The sequence below is a fragment of the Zophobas morio genome, unplaced genomic scaffold, assembly GCF_036711695.1.
Source record: "Zophobas morio isolate AGI-343-1 ecotype UQ-CSIRO unplaced genomic scaffold, CSIRO_AGI_Zmor_V1 ptg000229l, whole genome shotgun sequence".
Lineage (NCBI taxonomy): Eukaryota > Metazoa > Arthropoda > Insecta > Coleoptera > Tenebrionidae > Zophobas > Zophobas morio.
Window position 1 is genome coordinate 52,351 of NW_026972333.1, and position 8,439 is coordinate 60,789.

The 8,439-nt window shown below is 19.6% G+C and overlaps 1 long non-coding RNA gene and 1 other non-coding gene across 2 annotated transcripts; both read right to left on the reverse strand.

The window, feature by feature from the left end:
- Positions 1-1,991: 1,991 nt before the first annotated feature.
- Positions 1,992-7,577, reverse strand: LOC135146475 (uncharacterized). The gene is made up of 4 exons (XR_010283836.1): positions 7,502-7,577; positions 6,935-7,095; positions 3,703-3,807; positions 1,992-2,078 (listed from the first exon to the last, which is right to left on the reverse strand). It is a non-coding gene; the product is annotated as an uncharacterized LOC135146475 (long non-coding RNA).
- A 668-nt stretch (positions 7,578-8,245) lies between these two features.
- Trnal-uaa (transfer RNA leucine (anticodon UAA)) lies at positions 8,246-8,328 on the reverse strand. Its single transcript has one exon. It is a non-coding gene; the product is annotated as a tRNA-Leu (tRNA).
- Positions 8,329-8,439: the final 111 nt, after the last annotated feature.

Genomic DNA, 8,439 nt, shown 5'->3' on the forward strand with positions numbered 1-8,439 from the left:
ATACTCTTATTTACGAGGGGAGGTCATTTGTATTCTCTTTTTGGTACCTTTTCTGTATTTGGATTCGTTGGGTAAAATAGGCAACATAATTCTATGATTCCTACTGGCTACGTGTCCGTTTTCGACACTCTACTGGTCGGTATACGGCCAGAAACGGCGCGAATATATATAATATATTGGATAATAACACTATCATTTTAGTATAGCAAAAAGCGCAGTCAGCTAGGCCACACCGTTTACTCCATAGTTCATTAAAAAAAAAAAAGTCGGCGCGTTTCTCCCTGTTAGTGCGTATCTTTTCCTTAGTTGAGGCTTACAACTCATAACTTCGAGGCAGAGTCTTGAGTCGATAAGCCCTTCCGTACTATACAAAATTAAAGCAACTTTTATTATATTTCTTATTATTATTTTTAATTATTAATCTGTTAATCTTGTATTGAACTTACTATCCCTCTTTTTATTAACGCGTTCGAAGTGAATTGTATATTATTCTGATACGATTATTACACGTTTCGTACATTTTTAGATTCGTCCCAGAATTTTATAAGAATATGTTAATTATATATTCCATTCTTATTGATATTTTTTAAGCTGTGTAATATAACTTTTATAACAAGTTTATTAGGGTGAATTAAGTAATAATGATAATATTTCTATAAATATTTTAACCAAAATATAATATAAATGTTTTTTTTATTTATTTATAATAATATTCAATTTTTCTTTGACTTCAAAAAAATTTCATTATAAATTAAATTTTTAATATAAAATAAGTAACAATATTATTAATTATATTTTTTTAATACTTTTTAAAATAATAAGTTATAATAAAAACAGTTTTTATGTTTTTTTTAAAAAAAATGTAAAAAAGGTATTTATAAAAAATAATTAACAATAAAAAAAACTTATCATATATTCATAGTATTACTCAACTTTATATAAATTAGTTAACAATATAAAAAAGTTTTATATTTATTTCTAATAATATTCAAATTAATATAAAGTGAGAATAGAAAAGTTGTTAATATTTTCTAATAGAAAATATATTTAATATAAATATTTATATACGTAATAAGTAAAATATAAAAAACTTTTTATATCTATTCATGGTAATAACCAAATTTATATAAAAGAAGCAACAATGAAAAAGTTATTAAAAAAATCCAATATATAATAATAACTGTTTTTTTATTTATATAATATAAATAAAAAAAATTATTACAATATTTTTAATTATAAATAAGTTTAATATTATAATAATTTATCTTTATTTATAGAAATATCCAACTTTATATTTTTTAATAAAAATATACTTTCCATGAAAGTTCGTTAAAAATTTGTTTATTATAACAAATAATATTAAAAAAAGAATAACGTAGAGATATAAAAATAGAAGTAATCAGTTTATTTACTCAATAATACTTTTTTAAATATAGTATAATAAGTAATAACTATAATTAAAAATGTTCTTTATTATGTTTTCTAATATATTCATTAATATTCATTAATATTGTATATATTGCTATAAAAAAGTTTGAGGTGTTATTATTTCTTATTTTTAAAGTTTAAAATTATATATTTATATTAAAAGTTATTTTCATAATAAATTTGCAAGAAAAAAAAATTGTTTCAAAATATTGTTAAGGTATTAAAAATATTATTAAAAACTTCTTGTGTATGTTATTTTGTATCTACTTTTTCTATATTTCAAAAAAATTATGCATTATTATTATAACATAAAATTTCAGAAAGTAATGAAAATTATTTGGATATTGTTATTTACATAAAAGGTTGCATTAAAAAAAATTGTGATACATAATTATTAGTGATATAAAATAATTTATAAAATTTAAATATGTTTTTTCATATCACTTTTTTTGTATATTTATTTATTATTTTAATAAAAATAGTTCACAACAATACTAGTTGAAGTTAATTTTACATTATATTATTTTTACTTATAATAAATATCATATAAAAATATGAAAGACAAACAGTTCCGTCACTGCCTCCAGTAGCCAAGGTGTGGTAAACTGGATGGAAAGCTAAAGCGTTTATTGGATAAATGGTGGGCACCCCTATGAACCAAAAATAATGAAAAACTTATAAGTAACGCACAGAAAATTGTTTAACTTTATAAAATAATATTTATTATTGCTTGTAAATAATTAATTTTTATAAAAAATTGTTATTTTAAAAATAATTGATTAAACATCTAAAAAAGAAAAGTTTAATATTTTATATATATATAAAATTTTAAAAGAATTTTAAAAATATAAAAATAATATCGAGAAATATACACAAAGTTAAAAAAATTTAAAGGACTAATAGAGTTTTTTAAGCAAATTAAGAAAATTGATAAAAAAGAAAAAAAAAATATAAAATTATAAGAAATTAGTTTTGTATGGATAAAATATTTATTAATTTCTATTGGACAGGAAAATATTCGGGTTTACCTGAACTTATGAAGTTTTTTTTGTTAAGAAATTTGTGTACAGCAATACTTATAAAGTATGTTACGGCTTATTAGTAGCAAATTTTCCTACAAATAACACAATAAAAATAGTAGTACATAAAATTACCACTAAAAATTTTCAAATCTAAATTTTAGCCAATAAAAATATAATAAACGATAAAAAGTCTAATTAGCATTTCTGATTGGACAAAACAATAAAAGACGCATCATTTTTTACTAAACGCTTGAATTATGTGGATGAAAATAGTTATAAAAAATAAAAAGTTTTATTTGTTGATACTCTATAGTTCTTAAAAAATAACTTTTTGTCCAGTAAAATTATTTTTAAAAACAATAAAATGTAAATACTAATAAATAGTGAAAACTTTTTATTTTTTATTAATTACCTTTTTCCCAATAATATATCAATTTCTACGGCACTATTAAAAGGGCACTAACTTACCTTTTTGTAGCAATTACTTCTGAACATATAAATAAAGTTTATTGTTTCCTTCATTATCCAAAACGAAAGAAGTCCAGCAGCAAAATAATGATAACAACGATGATAATATATAATTTGATTGGTTAAAATAAAATAAATAAAACTTTTTATTGTTGCACCGCTACTACTTTAGATTATATAATATTGTCTGCCGAAAAATTTATAAATAACAGTTTTTATATTTTACGAATTTTTTATTTTATAACTTTTTTTATTTTATATTAATTTTTAAGACGTAATTATAAGCAAATAAAATAATTTTTATTTTTCCATTAATAAGAAAATATTTAATAAAAAAATTCTCACCAAAACTGTTTTTAATAAATAAATTTGATGAATTGGAAATAATGAAAATGTAAATTTTTTAGCCAATACGGATTTGAAAAGCTTTTTCTTTAAATTTGCAAGATGATACGAAAAATTTGGCCAATAAAATGTGTGAATTTTTATTCTCCAATAAAAATAATACGCGAAAAAAGTGATAAAAATATTTTATAAAATTTTAAATAATTTTTTTTTCGACCAAATATAAGTTTTTTTAACTATTTTTTTCCCATTTTATTGGCTTAAAGACAATTTTAAAGAGTCTATCAATAAAGTAAACCCGATAATAAATATATACAATGATAAAGAAGAAAAAAGTTCTTTGCTATTTTTTATAAAAAGTAAATAAAAAAATAGTTTTTACTATAAAATTGATATCTATATAAAATATTATAATATTTTTATATAAAAAAATAAAAACCATCTTTCACACTTCGATGGCACTTAAAAGCATATCGCTTTGATTGAGAGTTCAGATCAAAAAATTCAACAGCCACTCGCCCTTCAATGGAGCAGTGCGCATAGCCTTTTATTATTTATTATTTATTATTGTTTTTACTACTATTTATTATTTATTTATACACTAATTATTAGTATTATAGTAATGAACTACAACTTTTATAACTGTTTTTTATAAGTATAATATTTTATTGTTTTAATAAAGAAAGTACTCGTTAGTGCTGAGTATTATTTTACTTACGTAATTGCGCGTTAGCATTGTTATACAAAAATATTTTATATTATGAATATTTTATTATTTTATTATTATTATTATAATGAAAATAGTAATTTTCGCACACATTATTTTTACTACTAATTATTTTTTATTTCAATATTTTATTATTTTATATAATTTATTGTTTAAAATAATATTCATTAGTAAAATTATAATAATTTTTTACTTTAATAAGTGCGCATATTATTATTATTATTACTGTAATTATGTGTAATATTGTATTTTATTAATTTTGTTGTTATATTATAGTAAAAGCGCATATTGTTATTATTAAAATCATTATTACTGCAATAAAATTTTTTATTTCAATATTTTATTATTTTCTAAACAATATTTATGTTATACTAACACTATTATACTTAAAAATTGCGCATTCTTATTATTATAATAATTATTATTTAGATTACTGCATTATAATTATTATTTATTATTATATTAATATTGTTAGAATATAATATTATATTATAATAGTTATAATAACTATTATAATTATTAATAGAATTATAATAGTACTATAATATTAACGATTTCTTTTAATATAATTTTCTTTAATAAAAAATATTCAACAAGCAACGTTTTTACTCTTTCTCTAATAAATTTACTTTATTGCTAAACTAATTATAAAAAGTAAAAAAAAGAAATGCAAAATAATTTCCTTCTAACAAAATTATTATATCATTTATTTCTTAAATGATTTTCAGCTTTTAATAGAAAAAAATTAAAAAATTCTAATAAAGTACTTGAATATTAAAAAAAAATATTAATATCATAATAATTTTCAATAGTTCAGTAAAAAAATAATATAAAAACTTTATTTATATAAAAATAATTGTATTTGCTATATAAAACTTAAAACCTATAAAACTAATTAGAAAATAAAATTTTTATTAAAAAAAATACACAATTTTAATAAAGTTTCTATATTAAATCAAACGTAAGAATAATTTGTATTAAAAAAAAATGTAACGACTTTTTCTTTTTAATATTAAAGTAAATAATACACTTAAAAATTTAAACATTTTCAAAAACAACTTAAAAATTTACTAAAAAAGTTTTTGTTAAAAAAATTTATTTTCAAAAATTAATAATTTTTTATATGTATAAAAAAATTAAATAAAAATATGTTGAGACTTTCTAAATAGTAAAATTCAAAATATTGAGAATAAGTATAAAATTAGTAATAGAAAATAAAAAAGGTGCGAAATTTAATAATATTGCAAAGAAGTTAAGGTGAACTGTGACGGAGAAAAAAAGGAGGAGTGCATAAAATATACAAAATGTTGAAAATGTGGGACAAACATAGGGGCACGTGCTATGACAGGTGACAAGGATATATGTAAACGTGCTTCATCAAAGTCAACTCCAACATTTTACGAGTAAAAAGTAAACATTAACTAATTATAACAAAATATCTTTATAAAATTAATATATAAAATAGTAATAATTTTTTTATAGAAGGAAAATGTTAAAAATCTTTTGAAAAAAATAATAAAAAGTAAATAAAAAATAAAATTTAACTTAATATCATGTAAAGTTTATATAAATAAAATTATTATTAAAAATATTTTATTAAAATTATAAATTATTACGAAACTTTTTCATAAAAATTTAAAATTAATTCAATAAAATAAGTGAAAAATGTAAAGTTCATTAAAAAAATAATTTACTAATAAATTTTATAAATTATAATTTATATATATTAAAATATTAAAAAATAATTAAAAATAAAATTTATATTTAACACAAAACTATTTTTTTATAATGTTTATTAATAAAAAAAATAATAATCATTTTTATAATTTAAAAGAAAAAGTTGATATGCATAACAATAATAAAAATTTATTATAAAAAAATATTAGTGCTGTTCATATAAATATTATAATTTATAAATTTAGACATAAATATAAAGAAAATAAAAAAAGATTTTTATATTAATAAAAATACTTTTTTCAAAAAATTAAAATTTCAAATGCAAAAATGTTTATTATTGAATTAATAAAAAAATATAATAGAAAGTAAAAAATACGACTTATTAGCTTCAAATAGTTGTAGATTTTTAAAATTCATAAGTATTACTAATTTTTCAATCATTCCTTAATAAATAAAAAAATTAATAAATTTAAAAAATATTATAAAAAGGAAATCTTATGATATGTTCTCCGTATAAATAATTTCATACCTAAACTTTACAGAATTACTATTTATAAAATATAATTAAAAATATATATATAAAATTTTAAAAAAAAATTTAGTATTTTTTTTTTTTATTAATTAATGGTTTCCTTTTTTTTTTTTATAGCTTTACTATAAAACTTTTTTACTTTACTTGAATTCCAAACAGATTTTTCTAGATAAAAGCAGCAAATTTTAGGAGTATAAATAGTTTAATAACTACATAATCTGAAACTATTGTTTATATATTATAAAATAAAAATATACATAAATTCTTAAATTGATTTAATATTTTTTTATCGTAAATTTATTATTTTCCTTTTTTAAAGTTTTATTAAAAAACTTTTTAACTTTCACCTAAACCAAAACAAAAACCAAAACAAATTTTTCTAAGCAGCAAATATACGGTATTAAAGTTAAATAATGTAAAAAATAAAATTATTTATAATTTATATATTTTAATAAATTTAATGTAATATCCTCTTAAAATTTCCTTCTTTAAATAAGTTATTAGAAAACTTTTAACTTTTAACCAGATCAATTTTCTTATACCTTTTCCAACAGGAGAGCAACAACTATAAGAACTACTAATAGTTTAAGCTTTATCATTATTATTAATATGTATAAATAAAATGCAAAATTAGAAATTACTTTTTTTGTATATTTTTTTAATTTTGTGATTCTCTTTTTTTAATAAAAATTAAAATTTTTCTAGTTTTCAACTAAATCAAAACCAATATTTTACCTTTTCCATTGAGGAAGCAACAAATATAACGAGTTTGATGCTTTAGAGAACTCTCTCTTTTCTGAATTGGATGGGAAGTATTTCTCAAATCCCAAATCCACACGTGACGGGAGGCGGTCCCCACCACCAAATAATTCTCGACGGTGCTTAAAGTATATACCCTTGAAAAATTAATTATTTAAAATCTTAAAAAAAAAAATTAATTTTAGTTACTATTATTATAAGAATAAATTTATAGCATATATAAATTATTTTCATAAATTCCCGTGGGCTTGACTTATTACAATATGTAAAAGAATATTGTTAAAAAATAAAATAATTGTAAATTCAACTTTATTATAATGCTGTTAATAAATAATTTGTTAGTTTGTTAGCACATAATAACTTCAATATAAATTTTTTTAAATTTCTTTTTCATAAAAGTATTATTTTGAAACTAATTTTTTTTCTTTAATTTCTTTGTGTTTAGAATTTAAATATTAAACTTTAAGTTTTATTATACTTTTTATTATAAATTAATAATACTCTGTTCACATAAAAATGTAAAATACAACTTTGATAAATAACCTGTCGGGTTGCTGTAAGGTTGAAATTAATTTAAATTCTAAAGATTGTGGATCCCAAATTCGGATAGTTCTATCCCAACTTCCAGTCAACAACTGGTTATCTTTTTATTTAAAAAATTATATAATAAAATATATTACAAAAAAAATGAAGTCAATTAAATATAAAACTGTTTAATTTAAACGTTAAATAAACTTGCGAGGTTTATTAAACTTCACGCATCTTATAGTGTCGTCGTGATTGCCAAAACTTTGAACCTTATTTTGAGCTATGTTTACTCTATAATAAGATACTCAATATAGGTGATAATAAAAATATATATGCTGCTCACAAATTAACTCTGTTATCCATGCCCACCGAAGCCGCTTCATCTTTGTTATAAGTAAAACAGCAGTCCAACTGGGGCCCTCCTAGCTCGAATTTCTGTAGTAATTTTCCATCTTTACTGTCATATAGATATAGGCCCTTTTATTTATATATTGTTAGTATATAGTAATTAATTTAATTTTTTTTTTTAATAGTTTTACTTTATCCCAAGAGGAGGCAATTAAATGATTTGAATCAGTAGAAAAGTGCAGATTAGAAACTCCATCTGTTGGCGCTTTAGAAACTGTTAACATTTTAGTTTCTGTAAAAGAAATAATTTTTAAGGTATAACAAAAAAAACACAGCTCCGTTGAAAGAAGTATCTTCTTTACACACTTCCTCGACACTGAATTTATAAATAAAGGACGAAAAAAGGAACAATGCCGGCTGTGAGGTTCGAACTCACGCAGACGTTGTCTATTCGATCTTAAGTCGAACCCCTTGGACCACTCGGGCAAACCGGCTGGCCTACTACACGGCCTATTATTGCATTTTTATTTTTTTATTTACGATAGCATGATTTGTGTGACATGCTTATTTAAAACCTTTTTCCTGCGGCCCCTTCTTTCTTTGTA